At 50.3% G+C, this 9937-nt stretch overlaps 1 protein-coding gene across 14 annotated transcripts in view; it reads left to right on the forward strand.

The window, feature by feature from the left end:
• FOXA2 (forkhead box A2) overlaps window positions 1–9937 on the forward strand; it is a 40928-nt gene that overhangs the window by 7132 nt on the left and 23859 nt on the right. The window lies entirely within an intron of this gene.

Here is a 9937-nt window from a genome sequence, read left to right on the forward strand (position 1 = left end):
AGGCACAGCGTGGGAAGACGAGGGGTCGAGGAGGCACAAACTCAGACTGAATCTGGGCTCTGAGCACAGTTGGAGAGTTCGGTGGGGCCCCTAAGCTAATGGAAGCCAAGACAGGCCCCTGCAGCCCTCCGAGCTGGGGATTGGATCCCAGGGCCGCGGGTTTCCCAAAGACAGTGGGGAGGTGGAGGGTGGGGGAACGCCCTTGGCCTCAGAGTCTGGAGTGCGGGTCAGCGGGAAACGGCGTGCTGATACCGGGCGGCTTCAGAGGCAGAGCCCGGAGCGTGGGTTCAGAGGCCAGTCTCAGCGGTCCCCAGGACGCCCGCAGGCCCGGGCAGCGCTGCGGCGGGCGCCCCTCGGGGGCAGGAGAGGGGCAGCGCCTCGTGGAGAAGCGAGGGAACTTTTCATTCTCACCGCAACAGGCGGCTTTTAGCCATTCTGTACAGGCGCGCCTGGCTGCAGGCAGGTTCGGGAGGTTCTGGGGTTACAGGCTGGGTCCGGTAGGAAGAGACAGAAAGCGGCCAGGGGCCGTTTATCACCCCGGTCTCGCCGCGTTGGCCCGGAGCAGGGCGCGCCGCGGTGTTGGAGGACGTGAGTTTGGAGGACTGAACAGAGCCGACCTCATCCTTCCGCCGCCTGCAGGAAGGCGCCGGCTCGGAAAACTAGTAGTTGCACGCTGCTAGTTGAAACTGCAGGACCCCCGGCTTCTGAGGGAAGGGTGCGAAAAAGGTATCTTTCCTCTGAGGTTTCCCAGGTACCCCACCCCCCGAAATCTGCATCCCCACTGGGGATTTCCCTCTACAGGCTGGATAACTGGCCTTATGAGAGGCCCGCGTCCGCCGGGTCATTCTGGGTATTTTGCCAGGCAGGGAGATGCGGCTAAGTACGCGGCTCGAAATTGCCTGCCACCACAACTGGAAAGCTATTCCCATCTGTGCCACAGTCACCAGATCTCGAACCCAAAGGGCAAAAATCGGTCCCGGTGATTGACAGGGTCAGTTATATGGGCACCTCCAGGTGTAAAGACCCTGGGCGCCCTCTCCCCTCCTTCGCTGGCGCCCCCGGCCGCGCGCCTTTGTCCACCGCGCCCAAGGCCGGCTGAGGAGCGCGCCCGACGCCCTCCGAGCCCGGGCTCCGGCTCGCGTGGCTGGTTATCTTCCCTGAACAAGATGGAACACCTGCAGGACACACGGCGAGGCTAATCGTTTTTAAATAATTAATACCTCCCCGTTCCGCTGGTAATGCGCGGCCTCGAATCCGTCAATTACTTGTCATTAGACCAGTGTCACCCCACAGCCTTCCCTCGGGCCTTTGATGGCGCCGTCACCTACTCTAGCCCACTCCCCAGCACAATTAAAAGGTGCCCGGCCTTTGAAAGCTGGGTGGGAGTAGCCGCGGCCCTTAAATCAGCGCGAGTTTTGAAAGACCCACGCTGAAAAAATGTTATCTTCCAAATGGCCAATTTAAACGCCTGATCTTTATCGCCCGCCTTCTCTGGCTTTATAAAAAGAAGCTGGTCCTCAGTGCTTGGGGGTCCTTTTACTGTGGGGGTGGGGCGAGGAGAAGGAAGAGAAAAGGTTTAATAGGGCATAGGGGCACGTGTTTGCTCAAGAAGGCACCTGAAGGTACCTCCGGTAACTGGTTTTCTCATCCTTCTGAGCATGGGGGTCTGGAGTTCTTCTGGGCTTAGGAGGGGCGCCTCTCTAAGACAAGATCTTGAATGTGTAGACCAGAACTGTCCAGGGAAACTGGCAGGGCCATTTCTGGTGGTGAATCTGCACCCTGCAAGAGGCCGCGAGCAAAGGGAACCTTCTCTGGGTCCCCCAGTCACCACAACCCCGGTGTTGCAGAACAGCAAGTGCCAGCTAATGCCCACAGACTTGTCGGCACCAAGTCCTCGACACACACCTTAGCACCACCAGCCCCAATTCGCTGTCTCTGCTGTAGCAAAACAGCAAGATTTGAGACCCTCAATGTGTGTCCTGGGTCAGGGACACCTGGACACCAACCCTGGCGGCAGCACCATGGCAACCAAGGCCAGCCAAGGGTTGGTGAGTGAAATTTTAAAAAGACAAGAAAAAACTCCCCAAAAGTTTGCAACTCGATTTAATTGATTTAATTACACTTCTGCTTCTTCCTTCCCCATCAAATGTTCTTTTTATGGTAAATAAATATCTGAGAGTCTCAGAGCTTTAAATGCCCCCTTTTGAGCAAAAACAACGTGCTGTACTACCACCCTCCTTGAGTGCAAAGACATCTCTCTTCTCAGCTTTACAGCAGGCTGAGGTCACAAAGTTCTTATAGCCTCTACCCCCAGGACTGGTTTTCCTCTGAGAAGAGGAGAAAAGAAAACATGAGGATGGAGAAAAAAATTATGGGGCCAGCGGGAGAAATGATTTTAAAAATGAATGAAGAAAGGCTGACCGGAAGGTGCTGGTGTGTCCCCCCTACACACACACTGCCCCGCCTGGGGTTCCGGGCTGCTCTTTAGGCCTTCAGCCCAGACTCACACCCTCTCTGGGGCACACCACACTGATTGGGATTCTTTTTGCTGAGATGCACGGGACGTGGGCAGGAGGCTACAGGCAGCTCCAGAGACCAGCAAACAGACATTGCACGGAATAGATGCGTGTCCCCAGTGGCGCACAGCAGGGGCCTCAGCTCCTGGTGGGCTTCTTCCTTTGACAAAACTCCCAGGGAGCACTCTACCCACCCCCAGCACACCAGGGGTTGCCTCGGAAGCCTAAATCCTGGGGCATCTTCCCCATTCTGTTCAGAGCCTTCCTGCCCACTCTCTTATCCTTTTTCTCCTTTCTTCTTTAAAACAATCATGTGTGTCCCCCCTTGCCCCCTCCCGCTATTGTGTTTGTTGATGACCTAACACGCTCACACCAAAAGCCACACACAGAAAACCAACAACGTGGGATGGGAGGAGAGACCAATTATGATTGAGGCTAACAAGCGGGGAACACCCAAGTTGAGGCCGGCTGTCTCCTGGGAGACTGATGGAGGCTTCTTTTACAAGCTGTCATTCCAGCGTGGTCCCTATTGCCAGACTGGAGGTGATTCCTATTCTCCCTTCCCCCTCAGCTCCGGCACCCTTGCAGACTGTTCCAGATTCTTTGTACATCCTCTGCAGAAGAAGCTGCCCCCAAAGTTCCTCTCGTGGACAGATAGAGAGGGCAGGGGTGTGTTACAAGCACATCTTTACAACAGTATGCTTCTTTTTCACATTAGCGGCTGTTCCTCAGAGCTCCAAGCTCACTGCCAATGAGACATGGACTGGTCAGATGTCACTGTCACCCCCCTTCCCAGGTTCCTATAAAAGACATTGACTTACCCTTTACACCTCTCTCAAAAGAAGGGGGTATTTTACTGCCAGATACCACAACCGATAGCTGGGAGTGCTGAAAGAAGCAACACAAATTAAGTTACATTCATTCACGGCAAACTAGAGGTCTCAGGTTCTCATTAGGGCAAGGGCCTGGAGTTTAACTCTCTCCTGAAGCTAATTGCAGGCAGTAATACTCCCTGTGCTGCCAGGAGACCATGCCAGCAATGCCATATTTATTTAACTTATACACATCAAATTAACTGAGAGGGAAAATTTCAGAATCACAAACATACGTGTGTGAGGGAGAAATACTGGAGTGTTATTCACATTAAAATTTTGGAAGGAGAACTGTTTGCTGTTTTCTAGTTCGACTTGCTTAAGCTGTTCCACTTCTGCTTGTTTAAATGGTAGACGACTAGATTTTCTGCATAGGTAAATCAGCTTGTCCATTGTTTCATTTATTTGAAAAGAATAAAACGTAGGTTTCAAGGATAAGCAGGAGTGTTTTTGGACTAGGGTTGGTTGGTAATGACCCCAGGGAACTTTGATTGCATGCATGTCAATTTTGACTTGCTATTTCATTAGAAATATGATCTCAAATCATTATTCCTTGTCTTTTCACAAAGCAGACATAATTATACAATGGATTTTATTGGGAAAATTTTGCTCACATAAAGAAAAGCATACAGCGCCTAATGTGAAAACACAAATGTTAAAAGTGCATTACTTGAAAGTAGAAAAATATGATCTTGGGAAGTGATTGGAGAAGGGGCCTCGGGAGGAGCTAAGGCATGAAGTGGGTGGCTGGAGAACTGGAGAATGGAAATGATAATTATATGACATTTTCTGGGAGGGAACAGGGTGAAGCGTCAGCCAGGGCAGGACTTGAGTCATAGGGAACTCTGTATGGAGGCCTCAGACATCTTTAGCAAAGAAATCAGGATGTCCACATGTGTGTGCTCTGCTATAAAATGTATGACCCACTCTGCTTGCCTTACTTTCTAAATCCCAACCTAAGAAATTTAAAATAAAGGAGGCCAATTCCTCCATATATATTCCATTTAGTCTGTGATTCTGAGCTATGTTAAACTGAGCTGTTCACACACAGACAGAAGTTGTAACTTCAACTACGTGGCGACTGAGAAAACTTACCCTCCACCCAGAAAAGTGAGTCTGTTTCTTGGAAAAATTTGCCCTTCTTTCTACCATCTTAGTGTTCCTCATCTCCCACCCCCCAGATAGGCCCCTCCCTCTCTTTTCTTTATCACAACTGTATTCAATTCAACCACCACTGAGTGGGGTTCCCTATGTGCCAGGCCCTGTGAGGGGTTCTTCATGGACATGACCTCCTCGTTGAAGCTTCCCAACACCCCCCATAAATGTCAGAATTTATGGGTGATGGGCCTGGGCCCGAGAGAAACTAGGGAACCTGCTCCAATTTCAGAACTCAGCATTGAACTTAAGTCTTTCAACCATGCTTTCAGCTTCTCTCGGCTTCATATGGCCCTGGGCACAGACCTCTCCAATTCCAATGCAGTAGGAACTGCCTTTGCCAGAATCCTCGAGTTTTCCAAGTGAGCTGCTGTTGGTGGAGGGGGAAGCCTGCAATGTTAGCAGAAGGCTGGAGAGAAATGGGAAAATCTCAAGAAGAGTAGGGGGGGAGGGTCCTTCTTGGAAGGATGGCAGAGACCCCACCCGCTGTCCTAGAAGGGGTTAGGATGGGTCATATCTGGGATCGGGCTGGATTCTTATTTTCTCTTTTGGAACAACACAGAATTTCCAGAGCTGGCCAGAGGTTCAGTCAGGCCTGGGGCTGACTCCTCCCCACTGAAGCTTCAGGGGCCAGCTGGCTAATGCTGGAAGGAGGTGACCGGGAGAGAATGAGCAGCTAGATGGCTCTTGCATTGTGATTAGAGAGAGAAAATGCCCGAGAAGAGAAAAATGTCGGGGGTAGAAACAATGCCTTGACATGGGCTTAAAACAATCCACATAGCCGAATTATTTCTTGTGATGCAGCCTGTCAGCCTTGTTGCTTAATGGGGATTCTGGAGCAGGGGCCAGGAGTTTCCCTGAGAGAGTCTTGCCTCTGACCTCCCCCTGACCTGCACCTGGTGGCCTGAAGCACAGGTGACAGCACAGCTGGAATTCACCTACCGCCCACAGCTGGGCTCCTTGCCCCCACCCCAGCTGCAGGAACAGCAAGGTGCCAGCCCCCACAGCTCGCCTCCCTCCACCTATATACAAATGCAGATCTGGATAAACACCTGCTGGAGCTTTGCCCTTGAAGAGGATGCTGGCCCAGGAAGACTGGCCTGCCTCCATCACAGAGGGAAGATGTGGCCCAGCACTCAGCAGGCCTGCAGTCTGGGAGAAGAGTGCCATCCCAGCTGAGTGCTCACTGCTAAGCTACACACGAGCACATGGACGTGCAAACAAATGATTGCTGACACTGGCTTGCACCAGGCTCTGGGGCCATTTGGCCCTGGGACTGAGCGCTGGCCCTCCTGATAACAGGGATTCAGACTTGGTGTGGAGGTCCCCTTTTCAACATACTGGAAGATACGTTCCCTGGACTGTCCGTTTTTATTGGTGTGGGATTTCCTGCAGACTTATTAGCATCTCCCATTTTGGGATTTTGGGGGAGGCTCTGGACAACTAAAGGCCAGCTCCACCCACGATGATGTCTAGGGCACGCTCTCAGATGGGATGGAGTTCTGGATTAAACCATACTCCCCACTCCAAACTGGACAATGGAGGCATTAGACTAAGGTGGGGAGAATGCCTCCAGAATGCCACAGTTACCCACACTCAGATTAGGTGCTGGGCCGTCTAAAGACTGCAAGAGAAGGGGAGAATGCAATCTTAGGACCGTTTATGGGGGCAAGTTGGGGGCAGGTATGCAATCTATATTTTGTTCACTCTGCATTTTAATTACCATTTTCCTCCCACCAGCAGAGTTTGCCAATTAAAGGCCAATCTCTCTTGATTTCTTTGCTTTAAAAGGACATTTCGATTCACCCAGGCAGACAATGAAATCCCCCTCTGGCCTCTCCCTTCCCAGAGCTCAGGAACAAGCTGCCTCCCTATCTCCTTCCGGCATCGAGCAGTGGGAAGGAGCTGATCTCAGGTGCTAACCTGCAGTTATCAGAATGCCAGACTCATTTAGGGAGCTCAACTGCAGAACCGAGGCGATCCTTTCATTGATTGTGGAAAGTGCTGTTTAGATTTTGCTTCTGCTCAGTAAACAACTAAAAGTAACTGAGGGATTTCTCCCTTGCATTCAGCGCTCTCTCTTTCTCTCTCTCTTTCTCTCTCTCTCTCTCTCTCTCTCTCTCACACACACACACACATCCTTCCTTCCCTCCCTCAGGCTCCTATTAATCACGAAGGGTCAGTGAGACCGTGGTCTGTTTCTAATGCCCTCGGCTAACCTCCCCCCACGCCCGCGCCCCCCAGCAGCCGCGTCTTTTGGGGGCGCTACGCCTTCCGGGGAGGACTCACGTCTCCCGCAAAGGACATAGCCTCCCAAGTTCCTAAATCTGTAGGGAAAGCTCCTGAGAAATGGTTGTCCCTTTGGGCCACCTCTGAAAGTCCCCACCTGGCTAAAACACAGGCCAAGGGCTTTTCCGGGCCGTCCGCCCCAGCCCCTGCCAGCGCCCTGGCCACCGGGACGCCTGGCGGCTGAGCCCGCGGGCCGGGCCGGGGCTGGGGCGGCGCTCGCCAGCTCTGGACGCGGCCGCTCGCGCCCCGAGACAGGTCTCTTTGGAGGTAAAAGCGAATTAAATTGGCAAACTTACTCCGATGATCACACTTTTAAGATTCTTAGCAAGATCCCCATTTACGTATAGTAAAAGGAGAAGACGGTTCCCAGGGTCCATAATTTGCGGGTCTGTGAAGAGACCGCCTGTTTTAATCAGGTCCCCTCCTTTAGCTTTCTCTCTCGAAATAGGTTCGCCCTGAAGTGATCGTCTCGAACGTGCAGGTTCTGCCATCTGTTTGTGTGAAATAAATAGAAAGACATAAGTGCCAGTCATCCACAATATAAAAGATTAGTACAAATCCTGATTGATTATTTAAAATTCAATTTAAAAAGTCAAATTATAAAGAAGAGTTTTCCTGAACACTTTCGACGCAATCAGCCTGTAATGAGTATATTTTCAAAAAATTAAGAAGTTTCTTTTTCAAAGCCTGTATTATTTCAAATGGAATTCTCTTGTTTGCTTAAACACTTTTCACATGATAAAAAATATTTTTCAAATTAGATCACCTCAACTTAAAATACAGTTCTCCAATATCAGCCAGCCTCAAGCAAGAACGTTTTTTAAGTCTCACAAATCTAATTTTTGGATCCATTCTTCCCAAGATGCCAAATCTCTACTATCTTTTAATTTCTTAAATAGCTACTTCTGTCCATGAGCTCTGCAGGGTAAAAAAAATCCTATAAAATAAAACAAACATTGTAATTTATAAATTCTTAGGATTTCAAATGGAAATCTCGTTCACAGTATCGAGTATTCCACAGTAATGGACGTTAAGGAAATGAATATTCTTTTTTAATGAGGGATAATTCCTGACACTACATAACTTTTATTATACGAGGTACACTGGGACAAACCAACAAAGCGTATCATTTCTTTGCTCGTTCCCTCTTCCAGTACAATTTATAATGGAGTATAAATGCATTGGGGACTTGATGTATTTATTATGTGCCAACCTATCTGTATATTTGATGGAGTTCAACTATATCTTTGCACAGTGTGCAGTCCATGCTGTGTCCTGAGGAAAGGAAAGAAGAACATATCGCCATCCTCGTGGCTTGGTCTTTGGTGCAGCTGTTCACAGGCAGCTCACAGCATCCTCACTCCATTGTTATTGACAGTGCTATTTTGTTAAATAGCAGCTTTGATATGATGAAACCTAATTATCCAATTTCACTTCATATTTTCCTCTAAATTAATGTGTTTTATAAAATAGCTCAATGGTGTTAATTAAACCTCTACTTACAAAGACGATTTCTTTGTATTTCTCAATGTTTGTCTTTCTAGATATGAAACATATTAAAACATGTTTTTGAGGGAAATGAACATACTGATCATTTTTTGGACCATTTAAAACTTTTAATAAAATATAGAACATGTTTCTTGGTAAAAATAGAATAGATTCTATGTAGAATAAGAATTTATTTTCTTTCCCCCTTTCCTGTGTGCAATGTTTGTGCAGGTTTCCCCACACCTGGGAGTAGTTTAGATATTTTTTAATAGTTCACCACCTCTGGAGCCCAGGCAAAGTCGAGATAAGTTTTGAAAAATAATTCAGGAGAAACCTGCAGGTATTATTGGGACACAGGATGGAACCTCCCACGGCACTGTGAGACAAGCGACATTGTTTGGTGCAAGGGGTGAAAAACAGGACCTAACAGTGTTTACATGTGTATTCAGCCATGAAATTGAATATTATCAAAGTTGAAAAAATGCAAATCAAATTAAAACCAGAGAAAATTGTCTTTGGAATTACAGCGGCCTGGAGCCCCCAAGTGTTTGCTTAAATTGAAGCATTTAGAAAATGAAAAACCTCTAAATTGCCCCCCTCTATTACCCGCTCCCCCACCCCAGCTAGGTGGAAATTTGTTTCTTAATTCTGCTAGAGTTGTATCCAGGCTCAGGCATCAAACACGCGCCCTAGGCATCAATCACTTTGGAATATAACTTTTTCTTAAAAATTAAATGTCTCCCTTTACCTAAGTCTTACTAAAGTCGGACCTGTTTCAGCAACCGAGCGGCAGCCGCTTGCTTCATCCCGAAATGAGCCCCAAGCCGCTGGCTGCTGCACTCGCTTGTGCTCCCCGCGGAGACCCTCTGTCTGCCGAAGCCGCAGCCACCCAGGCGGCGCGCTCGAGCCCCGGCCGCCTGCTCGGCCCCCAGCCCGGGGTGGGCGCAGCCCCGGCCGCTCCGCCCCGCAGGGGCGCGTGTCGGCCGGCTGGGGCAGCTGAGCCTCCCGGCGCGTCGTCGGGCTTTCCCATGTCGGCCAGCACAGGCGGCGGAGACGCGCGAAACTCGGAGAGGCGGCGGCGCGCCGTGGGGGGCTCCACCTCGCCCCCTCCCATGCTCACTACGCTAACTTTCCAGGGTCTTAGTGGAGGAGGCCCAAAAAGGGAAATGCCAGATAAATATTCTTTAGAGAGAAAGAAAAAAAAACTTAAAAAGCAATAGGTAGAGGAAAGGTCATTCTCGCCTTTTTCCAAGTTCTAAAGCGCAGGGAAGCGACCCTAGGCGGCCAACCCACCGGACGGGGCCAATCCCACCCCCGTCACCTGCGCGCTGCAAACTTTATTCCACTCTCTCCCCTCCCTCGTCTCCCTCCCGCCTCGGAGCAAACAAGGGCGCCCGGGTGGTCCCGCAGATGCCAAGGCGTCACGTTGGGAGAGAGCCCGCACTACCCGGAGGCGGCGACAGCAGGACATACGGGTGGACCGGCCTGGCGGCGCTCTGAGCGGACCTGGCCTGCCGTCAGGAGTGGGAGCAGGACCCAGCTGGGGTGGGAGCCCGACAGAGGCGGCCACGCCCACCAGCCTTAACTGGGACTGTGGGGGGCGTTGGGGAAGCCAGC

The sequence above is a fragment of the Equus asinus genome, chromosome 15, assembly GCF_041296235.1.
Source record: "Equus asinus isolate D_3611 breed Donkey chromosome 15, EquAss-T2T_v2, whole genome shotgun sequence".
NCBI classification, from domain to species: Eukaryota; Metazoa; Chordata; class Mammalia; order Perissodactyla; family Equidae; genus Equus; species Equus asinus.